Here is a 10,737-nt window from a genome sequence, read left to right on the forward strand (position 1 = left end):
AACAACAACACATTGCAGTGTTGTTTTTTGGTTCAGCGCATAGCCAGCCCCGCTAAAGCAACACCACGGTGGCCACCTACCACCGCTACCCTTCCACGGTCTCTAACGGCCCCGCATGTGCGGGTCCGCTGGATCACGTGGCGACATCACTGGTCCAGTTGGACACGTGTGCGTTGTCCGCACTGGGTGACATCAGAGCCCCTACTAACTCGCTTGCTGAGGCAGCTTGTTGGAGAGTTTGCAGTCCGGAACTGTTTACTATCCCGGTACTTCAGTGGTACACTGTGTGTGTAGGGGTTTTTCAGTACATCAGTGACACACTGTGGTTGTACTGGTCAGCTCCCCTGATCAACAACAACACACTGTGGTTGTACTGGTGTGTGACCCTCTTTGCGGACGGTGCGTTAAGGAGATGGGTGGACCAGCATTGTTTTCAATGCTTGTTTCCACGTTCCTTTCTATCCACCACGGTCAGGAGGTGGCGCGGCACACCGACGTGACCGTTTCCCCACTTGACGTCGCGGGGTTTTTCACCGTCACCGTCCGTCGAGCGTCTTGGTCCCATCTCAGCGGACCACCTTCATAGGGGATCTCGCTGGGCTAGACCAGGCTCACGGCGCGTCTGTCCCGGGCGGGATAGACAGCTTTTCGGCCTATGGTCTTCTCGCGTGAGGCGACAAGTCACATACAGGCTATGCGTGCAGGCGACGGGTCTCATGACTTCGGCCTTACACCTGTTTCGTTTGGACAAGCCCCACATGTGACCTTTTTTCCCCGGAGGTGGATGTGGGCTCTTGGAGCCCCGTCCACCTGAGGTTATCGGAAGGTCCGGGTATCCCCACGGTGCGTGGACACGCTTAGATCGTGGTCAGATGCAGCCCTTCTGTCCAAGGGGTCAGAATGGGGGCTGTGGTCTCGCGGAAGGTCATTACCACGGACGCCAGCCTCGCAGGAGGGGTGCCGTCCACGAGAGCCGCTCGGCCAGGGGGGTGTGGGGTCCCAGTCTACAGACGGCCCACATCAACTACCTGGAGCTGATGACGGTCTTCTTCTGACGGTCAGACTTTGCAAGGCTCGGGTTTCGAGGTTGTCATGTCCTGGTCAGAACCGACAACACCACGACCGTGTGCTATGCCAAAAAGCAGGGAGGCCTGGCCTCTCCAGTGTTGGACAGGCTAGCTGGCGATCTGACGCTGTGGTGCGACGCGCGCCTTACGTCAACCAGAGCCTCACAGGTACCGGGCCTCCTGAACAGCGGAGCGACTCTGTTGTCCAGGGGCATTTTTTGGTACGCAGATTGGCCTCTCCTCTGGAGATAACAAGCCAGATCTGGGCCAGGTTGGCCGACTGAACTGCTTTATGCATTCCCGTCACTGGAGTTGGTCCTCTCAACTTGGAGAGGGTCAGACTCCACGGACTGTCAGTGCCACTGGTGGCACTGGCGTGGGGCGCGTGGAGGTTAGGAATAATCCTCTCCTCTACAACGAGCCCTGGGCCCTCCCCCACGATCAGAGATCTGCTACGGCAGGCAGGGGTCGGGATTTTCCACAAGCAACCTCAGGACCTAGACCGGTGGGCTTGGCCCGTGAGGGGGAGACCTTGACTTCTTATGGCCTGCCCCCTGAGGTGGTAGCTACCATCCAGGGGGCGAGTGCCCTTTCCACGAGGTCTGCGTACGACGACAGGTGGAACCTGTTCGTGTCATGGTGTCTGAGTCAGTCACCGCCGGTTGAGGCCTTCCGGGCCTCGGTACGCAGCATCCTCATGTTCTTGCAGGACAAATTGAACCAAGGTCTGGTTTCTCGACGGTTAAGGTGTACCAGGCGGCCATTTCCGCTTGTCACGTGGGTTCGATGACATGACGGTTGGCCGACATCCGCTGGTGCGTAGTTTATGAACGGTGCCAGGCGGGCCAGGCCGGTCTCTAGGCCTCTGTTCCCGGCCTGGGACCTGGCGGTGGTGCTGGGGGCGCTTTGCCTCCCACCGTTCGAGCCTTTTCACTCTATGGATCTGGAGATCGTTAGTCTCGAAACGGTTCTTGTGGTTGTTTTCACTACAGCTACACGGGTCAGCGACATACATGCGCTCTCAGTAAGTTCGGAGTGCATGAGGTTCTTGGGAGACGACAGCAGGGTTTGGTTAAGCCCAACATGGCGTTTGTTCCCAAGAACGGAATGGTGACCCAGACACCAGTTGAGCTGATAGTTTTTCATCCGCCTCCTTTCGCTTCTGCAAAGGATAGGCGGCTGCACTGTCTCTGCCCAGTGAGGGCGTTGAAGCTCTACTGCCAGAGGACGGCGGTCGGCCGGTCGTCGTCGCAACTTTTTGTCTCCTTCGGCCCAGATGGTCGGAGGAAGGCAGTGACTAAGGCGACGCTTTCTAGATGGAGTTTGGATGCCATTAGGCTGGCCTACGTCAGTAGTGGCGCTCCAGTTCCAGAAGGACTGAAGGCTCACTCTACTAGAGGCGTGGCTACTGCCTGGGCCCTCTCCAGGGAAATGTCGGTCCAGGAGGTGTGCGCGGCCGCAAACTGGTCGTCTCCATCGACTTTTGCGGCCTTCTGATTGATTGATTGATTGAATATTTTATTAGGCAAAAAAATGTAAAACAGCACAGTTACATTTAAAATACTTTGTCTAACAGGTCCGTTCATAAAAGTCCTTGCAGACTTATTTCCAATGAGGGCCTTGGTATTTAATTCATAGGCATATATAGTGGCACCACAGTTCAAATATCATTACAAAATAAACAGCCAAAAACAAATATATAACACTATGTACAACAAAAAAAAATAAAAAAGAGGGGAAAAAAAATATGTACAAGAACAGGGGGGGGGGGTCTGCTGTCTAACGGGAAAAAGGTACTACCTCCACCTTTGGCCTCCTGAAAGGTGATTTTTTAAGGCTCTTTTAAATGAGCCCAGCGAACTGCATTTTTTGAGGGATGGAGTTAGACTATTCCAATCCTGGGTGGCAGTGCTGTAGAAGGAGAATTTGCCCATGTTTGATTTATGGGTGGGTGGTACCAAATTGTTGTTAACGCTCCCTCTGGTATTGTGACTGTGGGTGTCGCTAACCTTTTGGAGGTATTTACTCAGATATGCGGGAATTGGGGGCATATCGGGCAAATTTGCATTTACAATTTTGAAGGCCAGTCCCATTTTTAGTTGTTTAACCCTGTCTTCCACCCTGAGCCAGCCTAGGCTGGCAAAATGGGTGGGAGAAAGGTGGGTCATGGGCCCCAATCCGAGGAGTAGCCGAATCAGTTTGTTTTGGGAGGTTTGAAGCTTAGTCTTCAGTGACACTGAGGTGTTGGAGTACCAGGAGGTGCAAGCATAGTCAAAAAGTGGTTGAATCAGGGCCCCAGAGAGGGTCCTGAGGGCCTGAGGGTTGACAAAAGAGGAAACTCTGCCCATAAATTTGGTTCTCTGGTTTACTCTTTTGACCACCTTTGTAGCCATGCTATCACCTGTCAGGTATTTGTCAAGTACACAACCCAAATAGGTAATCTCTTCTTTGCTAGAGATAATTGTGTCATCGACTTTGACCTTGAAATCATTTACATCCATCTGTCTGAGGGAATGTTTGGTCCCAAAGAGAATGGATTCAGTTTTCCCAAGGTGTAGTGACAGTTTGTTATCGGTAAGCCAAGTACGGATTTTTGAGAGTTCGGAGCTGAGCGCCTCCTCAACTTGCAACTTGTCCTCTCCCGAGATCAGGAGTGCCGAGTCATCAGCGAACAGGAACAATTTGCAGTTACAGGCAGCACTCATGTCGTTAATGTATAGAAGAAACAGTAACGGCCCTAAAATGCTGCCCTGAGGAACCCCACAGCTCACCGGGAGGGATGAGGACATGGTTCCGTTGATGTCAACCACTTGTTCTCTTCCCTCCAGGTAAGATCTCATCCAGTTTAGTGATGTGCAGTCAAAACCAATCGCCCTCAGCTTATCAAGTAAAATTGAGTGGTTTACAGTGTCGAACGCTTTTTGGAGGTCCAACATGACCATGCCGCAGTATTTGCCCGCGTCTACCTCACGTTTGATGTAGTCGGTCAGATACAGTAGGCATGTGTCAGTGGAATGGGAGGTTCTGAAGCCCGATTGGAATTCAAACAACAGTTTATGCTCGCTGAGGTAGCTGTTGATTTGTTCTTGAATTAATCGCTCTACAACCTTTGAGATGGAACAAAGGATGGAAACAGGCCTATAGTTGCCAGGTTCTAATTTGCTTCCTTTTTTATGCAGAGGGATTACTCTTGCCAACTTGAAATCCTGTGGGACGTGACACTGGCTGATGGATAGGTTTGTGATTTGGGCTACTATGGGGGCAATAGCAGTAGCTGCGTCTCTGAGGAATCTGGTGGGGATATTGTCAAGGCCGGTGGCCTTGTTTGGCTGGAGGGCGAGTAGTTTTTTCTGCACATCATCAGCATTTACTGGTTTGAATGAAAAGGAGTCTTTTTTAGCCCCTAGTTTAACATAGTGAGCATGGATGTGGTCAGAGCCGTACAAACCTGAATGCTGAGGAAGTTTGCTTACCAACTGGGTTGCAATGGTGGTAAAAAAGCTGTTAAAACAGTTTGCTACCGCTTGCTTGTCGGTAATGAGCACGCCACTTGAAATAATGCAGATGTTTGTAGCTTTGGTTTGAATTTTGTTGTTGCAGCCCAATTTCTGTAGCGCTTCCCACAGCTTTTGTGGGTGGCTTTTGTTTGCCTCAATACTTTCATTTAAGAAATTCTTTTTGGCAGTTTTGACCAATTTGTTTACTACATTTCGTTGATTTCTGCATCTTTCAAGTAGTTGCACATCTTTGCATTTCCTGAACTCAGAGTACATTTTGTTTCTGAGTTTGATTGCATTTAGGATGTCTCCATTACTACAGCCTGGATGTGGCAGCGGCGTCAGTGGCGCACGCTGTACTGGACATAGCGGCTGTCTCTAGTTAGGGTAGGGGAGGTTAGGCAGGTCTTTTGTGTAACCCGCCTTTTTTCCCTTCTCTACCTTCCTTCTCTTGAGTCCCCTCGGAACCACCGTTGGTAGGTTTCCAGGGGAGGAGGCCCTGTTTCCTTGTTTTCACTTATGGGTCAGACTTGTGTCTGTTCATTAGTTGAATAGGCAGACTTGGTCTGTCAGGGTCCTTTTCTTTCAATTATATACCGCACCCCGGCCCGGAGGGCTGGGGCGCCCGTGAGGCCGAAGGTCACGTCCATGGGGACGGGGCCTTATGGCTAGGGGGCGTGCGGACCTGAGATTCGGTATGGCTATAAGCCCCAGGGGGGTTTATGTATCCCATAGTGAGTATGTTACGGAGAATTAGACAAGAAACTCAGGGTTACGGATGTAACCCCGGTTTCTTTAGAATTCGGAGTAACATACTCACCTAACACCCCTGTTTGTGTGCATCTGCATCCAGAGAGCGTGTTAAAGAGGATGAGCCACGTCACGCAAGAAGTTTTATACCTCTTCCGGTCTACCGGACACGTGACATACCCTTCTCAGCCAATGAATGGCCCGGGAGTTTATGGTATGTAGCTCTGCATCAACGCCAGGGGGCGCTGATATCCCATAGTGAGTATGTTACTCCGAATTCTAAAGAAACCGGGGTTACATCCGTAACCCTGAGTTTCCCTCACAGCTCAGAGAGACAAACGTAGAGGTGAAGTGCTGAGCTCTGTTAGGACTCATTGTGAGAGAAGCTGAAGAATGAACATCTAAAACACAACACAGTATCAGAGGTCAAACAAAGAACAGCATTAGAATAACATACTGAACTAAACTCAAGAAAAGAGAAATACAATTAGGGGAAATGAGGGGGCCTACAGAAGAGCATGTATTTCATTGTACAACGAATAGTCAAAGTAGCCGATTCACAAGTTTGCGTGTTGCATCGTGAAGCTTTTGAAATTTGAATATTTTCACATACAATTGCATGCCTAAAACAGGGATGCCAGATTTAAAGTGGTTAAGAAAACAACCTAAAATAATTAAGAATGATGAATTATGAGTCACACTCACCACCAGACCACACAAACTGAGGTTCACTGTCCTTAGTGTAATAAACTGGGTCTCCTCTCCCAGCTTTACACACATATCCTCCTGTGCCAGTAGGACCAGGAATGATGTAGGAACTCTCTACAGTCCCATTGTGGCTACCAGGTAAGGGCTCATACATGTAGGTGTTGTCTGATGGTTTAGGAACAGCCCTGTACCAGGAGATTCTCCAGCCTTCTGATGATTCTTTAACCTCACAGCTCAGAGTCACAGAGTCTCCAGGACTCAACCATGGAGGAGACAATCTCAGAACAGGTTGGGGTTTGTCTGTTGGAAAAAAGAAATTGGGATTAAATACAATGTTATTACTGACATAAAAAAGGTCTGAAGATATTGATATTTCCTGCAATGCCTGAAGGCTGCATATTGACTCCCCCTCTCCAATTCACAACGCCCCCTTGCCATTTTCTATATAACTTAGATATAGTCTGAATTACATGACACTGTCAAAACACACTGCGTTAAGTTTGACCTCTACTCATACTTTTGTATCAAACAGTTTTTTAGTTGCTTGATTCAGTATTTAGATATTTGATATTCACTTGACCAGACACCCCTCCTATATACTGTAAGCCCATTCATCTTCAAACTAATTGAAGCCTAATTGATATCGTTCTAATGCAGGCGGGGACTGTCATTTTAGGAAATCGAAAAATGACACTGACACTTGCAGATGTGATTCATTGGGCCTGATAAAAAACAAGTAAGACGTGCAAACGCGGGAAGCGAACGCAGCTCGAAAATATTGTGTATTTACGGACTTGTAATCCGTGTTATTTCACCGTGATGGGGAGAGAACATTGACTGTGTGTGTGTGTGTGTGTGTGTGTGTGTGTGTGTGTGTGTGTGTGTGTGTGTGTGTGTGTGTGTGTGTGTGTGTGTGAGTGCATTGTCTAAATTCCTGCACTCTGGCGCACTCGGGTGGCTGCTTACAGGCAGTGCACGCATGTGAGTTATGTGAGCCAGGGGCAGGCAGGCAATGAGAGCGTGAGTCACATGGGTAGTGGATGCAGCCAATGAGAGCGTGAGTGCACACAGAGAGACTCACACACAAGCCGAGCACGGTTTCATAGTAAGCTCCACTTGCGCGGAGGCGCGCCTCCTTCCGCTGCATTCGCAAAAACTCAAATTTAGTGTGTAGTGTAGCGTAGTCTTAAGTAAAGTAAAGACCTAAGTTGGATTCACATTGAACGTGCGTAGTCTTCATTTGTGTGTATACACAGGTGTATTCATGATGAATGCCACTTACATTGGATGTGTGCTTGTGTGAAACATTTGCATACTGTAGATCAAAGTACATTAACACCATGAAGGCATGCACAGACAGGTCTTGTGTGACAAGAAGACAAGAAGAGGAAAGCAAGGCTAATTATATTATACACTAGGGGGTGCCACACATGGGAAAAGTTGCACTGCACGTCATAGAAACATACAGATAGTGCTTGTGGAAACACTTGCAGAAGTGCTTTAAGATCAAATATTAATATTATATTATATTATATTATATTATATTATATTATATTAACTTAAGTACATTGTTAGCAATTGAGCAGTCAACAAGGTGGGGAAATAGAATGGTTGTGAAGAAAAACAGAATAGATTTTGCAGACCATCAAAGCTATACAGAGTATACCGTATACCTTTAAAAGACATGGTGCTGGTATCGCTGAATGTGGAAAACTGTTGGTCATGCTTACGTCGACCGAGACAATAGTATGGACTACTGGGAAATTTCTCAGGAGGACCTATTACAAATTCATCTTCTTCAATGTAATTCTTGATCTTTTTATAATCCTTCCACCATGCGTACTCCCAGCCAGAAGCATTTTCTTCCTGTATTGTACACTTCAGAATAATAGTCTCTCCCATGTAAATCTCAGGCCAGTCGGTTTGTCTGCTGAGAACAGCCACAGGTTGCTCTGTATAAGTAGCACGCACGCACGCGCGCGCGCGCACACACACACACACACACACACACACACACACACACACACACACACACACACACACACACACACACACACACACACACACACACACACACACACAGTTAGGTGTACTTGTGGTCTCAAACTTTTTCATGTCAAGGACCACCCAAAATGATAAAAAATTAATGATAGCGAGGCACTCTGTGTCGCGCTATGAGTTTGTATATCTGCTATTTTTGAATAGCCAAAGAAATCATAAAATGACAGAGATGCGTTTCCGGATTGAATGGGTTAAACCTTGTGATTGTAAACTCACCATAGACGGTGATATTAACCGGGTTGCTATAGTGTGTGTAGTATGGTGGATCGCCTGTCCCTCCTCGACACCAGTAGCTTCCACTCTCTGAGACGGTAGAAGTCCAGATTCTGTAGGTTGACCCTTCTGTCACCTCCACTGGATCAGACGGTAGGCTGTGTCTGTACCAGTAGATCTTCCACCGTGAATCTCCGCCGTCTTCCACAGTGCAGGTGAGGGTCACACTGTTTGATGCCAGTACACTTGTTCTGTCTGATTTCAGCGTAGTATTTGGTTTAGCTGTTATTTACAACAGACAAGTCAAATAGAACTGCGTTAACTATTGAGCACCGAGTGCCGCGCTATGAGCTTGTAGATCTGCTATTTTTGTAAAATTGTGAAAATGTGTGCAAATCTTTGAATATATATTATTTTAAGCGAACATTTGTAAAATATTTTGTTCCAGGGACCTCCGGAAGCAAAGATTTGAGTTGCAAATGTTCGCTTAAAAAATTATATATTCAAATATTTGCACAAAGTTTCATGATTTAAAAGAAATAGCAGATCTACAAGCTCATAGCGCGGCACTCGATGCCGCGCTATGAGCTTGTATATCTGCTATTTTTTAAAAGCCAAAGTATAAAATATGACTAAGAGATGCGTTCCCGGATTGAATGGGTTAAACATTTTGATTGTTAGTTGTTTTATAAGAATCAAACGAGGTATAGTGTGTGTATCTGTGTATAGTTTGTATACAACTCACCAGAGACAGGGATATGCAGTGAGCTGCTGTAATCTGTGTAGTATGGTGGGTCTCCTCTCCTTCCTCGACACCAGTGTCTCCCACTCTCTGTGACGCTAGCAGGCCAGAATGTGTAGGTTGACTCTTTTGTCACCTTCACTGGGTCAGAGTTCTTTTCGTCTCTGTACCAGGAGATGTTCCATGAAGCTGTACTGTCGCCCACAGTGCAGGTGAGGGTCACACTATCTGATGCCAGTACACTTTTTTTGTCTGATGTAAGCGTAGCCCTTGGTGTAGCTGTTATTTGTGAAGGAGAAATAAAATAGATCTGTGTCATTATTGTGCTTGTTTTGTTGTCCACATAGTATTTGATTTGGTGCAGGTTTGACACCGGATTCCTTTCCTGACACAACCCTGAGCCTGTTAGAATTGAAAAACGTCAGTCCCTGATACAGGATATTTCTCTCTTTATTGTATGAGCGTTGTGAATGATATTAAATGTCTGTATAATATGTATTACTGATTAATTGAGTGCAAAGGACCACAATGGAAACAAGTCCCTGGGGCTTTTTGGGCCATTAGTTTAGCATAACCTTTGACTCTACTACCTGTACAGTTAATAAGCATATTCATTAAGTATACAATCAATCAATCAATCAATTAATTAATCAATTAATCAATCAAAACATAATCATAGTGATGAGAAAGTTTGATCATATGACATACCTGACACAATCAAAGTGACTTTGTTACTTGTTTTGTTGATCTCGTTGTAATCTGTTTGAAGAACACCAGTACACCAGTACTGACCACTGTCTTTTGCCTCTGGTTTAGTTAATGTATGTAGATTATTAGTTTCTGTATCGACACCATCTTCATCTTCATCTTGCTCTTTAGACGGAAGTAAATGTTGATTCTAATTAGAATCTTAAGAGATGTATTTTTCACATTGTGTGTGCAATGGTAGTATGCTACACCAGACTGTGGTACAAAAAAAAAGAAAGATAATAAACACAGGACATTATGTGGATCTCAAGATCGACATAGAAATGGCATGGCTACAATGTGGATCTCGGACTTCATGTTCATGATTGCCTTCCATTATAAAATTAAAGTAAAAATACTTTGCGCGTGCGTGTGTGCGCACGCGCACACACGCGCACGCGCACGCGCACACACACACACACACACACACACACACACACACGCACGCGCACACACACACACACACACACACACACACACACACACACACACACACACACACACATACACACACAGCCATAACAAGATATAATACGAGTACAGTAAAATGAGGAAGTGTATCAAGTGTAAAGAGCTAAGAGCATAAAATGTGCAAGAGAATTGTCTGACAGTGTTCTAACCTTTGTGGTAAAACGTGTACTGCCAGTCATCCTTCTCTTCTTCTTTCATGTCACATTTGAATGTAACAGACTCTCCAGTAAATATCTGGGAGCGGTTGGGCTCCAGGGTCAGAACAGCTTTTGGTCTCTCTACACAAAGAACAATTAGAATTAAACCAAATGCTACACACACAGCATTTATATAGTAATATATTGAGAGGATGCAGTATGTGCCATAAATATGATCCTGACTTGAGTGAATTAAGAGAATAAACATGGTGGAAAGAAACTAAGTATATTTACTTAAGTAATGTACTTAAGTACAATTTTGAGGTATTTGTACTTTGCTTCAG

The 10,737-nt window shown here is 46.3% G+C and overlaps 2 long non-coding RNA genes across 2 annotated transcripts; both read right to left on the reverse strand.

Moving 5' to 3' along the window:
- Positions 1–6,079: 6,079 nt before the first annotated feature.
- On the reverse strand, positions 6,080–8,536 carry LOC308090561. The gene is made up of 3 exons (XR_013933634.1): positions 8,300–8,536; positions 7,696–7,974; positions 6,080–6,322 (listed from the first exon to the last, which is right to left on the reverse strand). It is a non-coding gene; the product is annotated as an uncharacterized lncRNA (long non-coding RNA).
- Positions 8,537–9,197: 661 nt separating this feature from the next.
- Positions 9,198–10,473, reverse strand: LOC308090002. Its single transcript, XR_013933582.1, has 3 exons — positions 10,406–10,473; positions 9,747–9,911; positions 9,198–9,317 (listed from the first exon to the last, which is right to left on the reverse strand). It is a non-coding gene; the product is annotated as an uncharacterized lncRNA (long non-coding RNA).
- Positions 10,474–10,737: the final 264 nt, after the last annotated feature.

The sequence above is a fragment of the Gymnoscopelus braueri genome (genome assembly GCF_963280865.1).
Source record: "Gymnoscopelus braueri genome assembly, chromosome: 8".
Classification (NCBI taxonomy): domain Eukaryota; kingdom Metazoa; phylum Chordata; class Actinopteri; order Myctophiformes; family Myctophidae; genus Gymnoscopelus; species Gymnoscopelus braueri.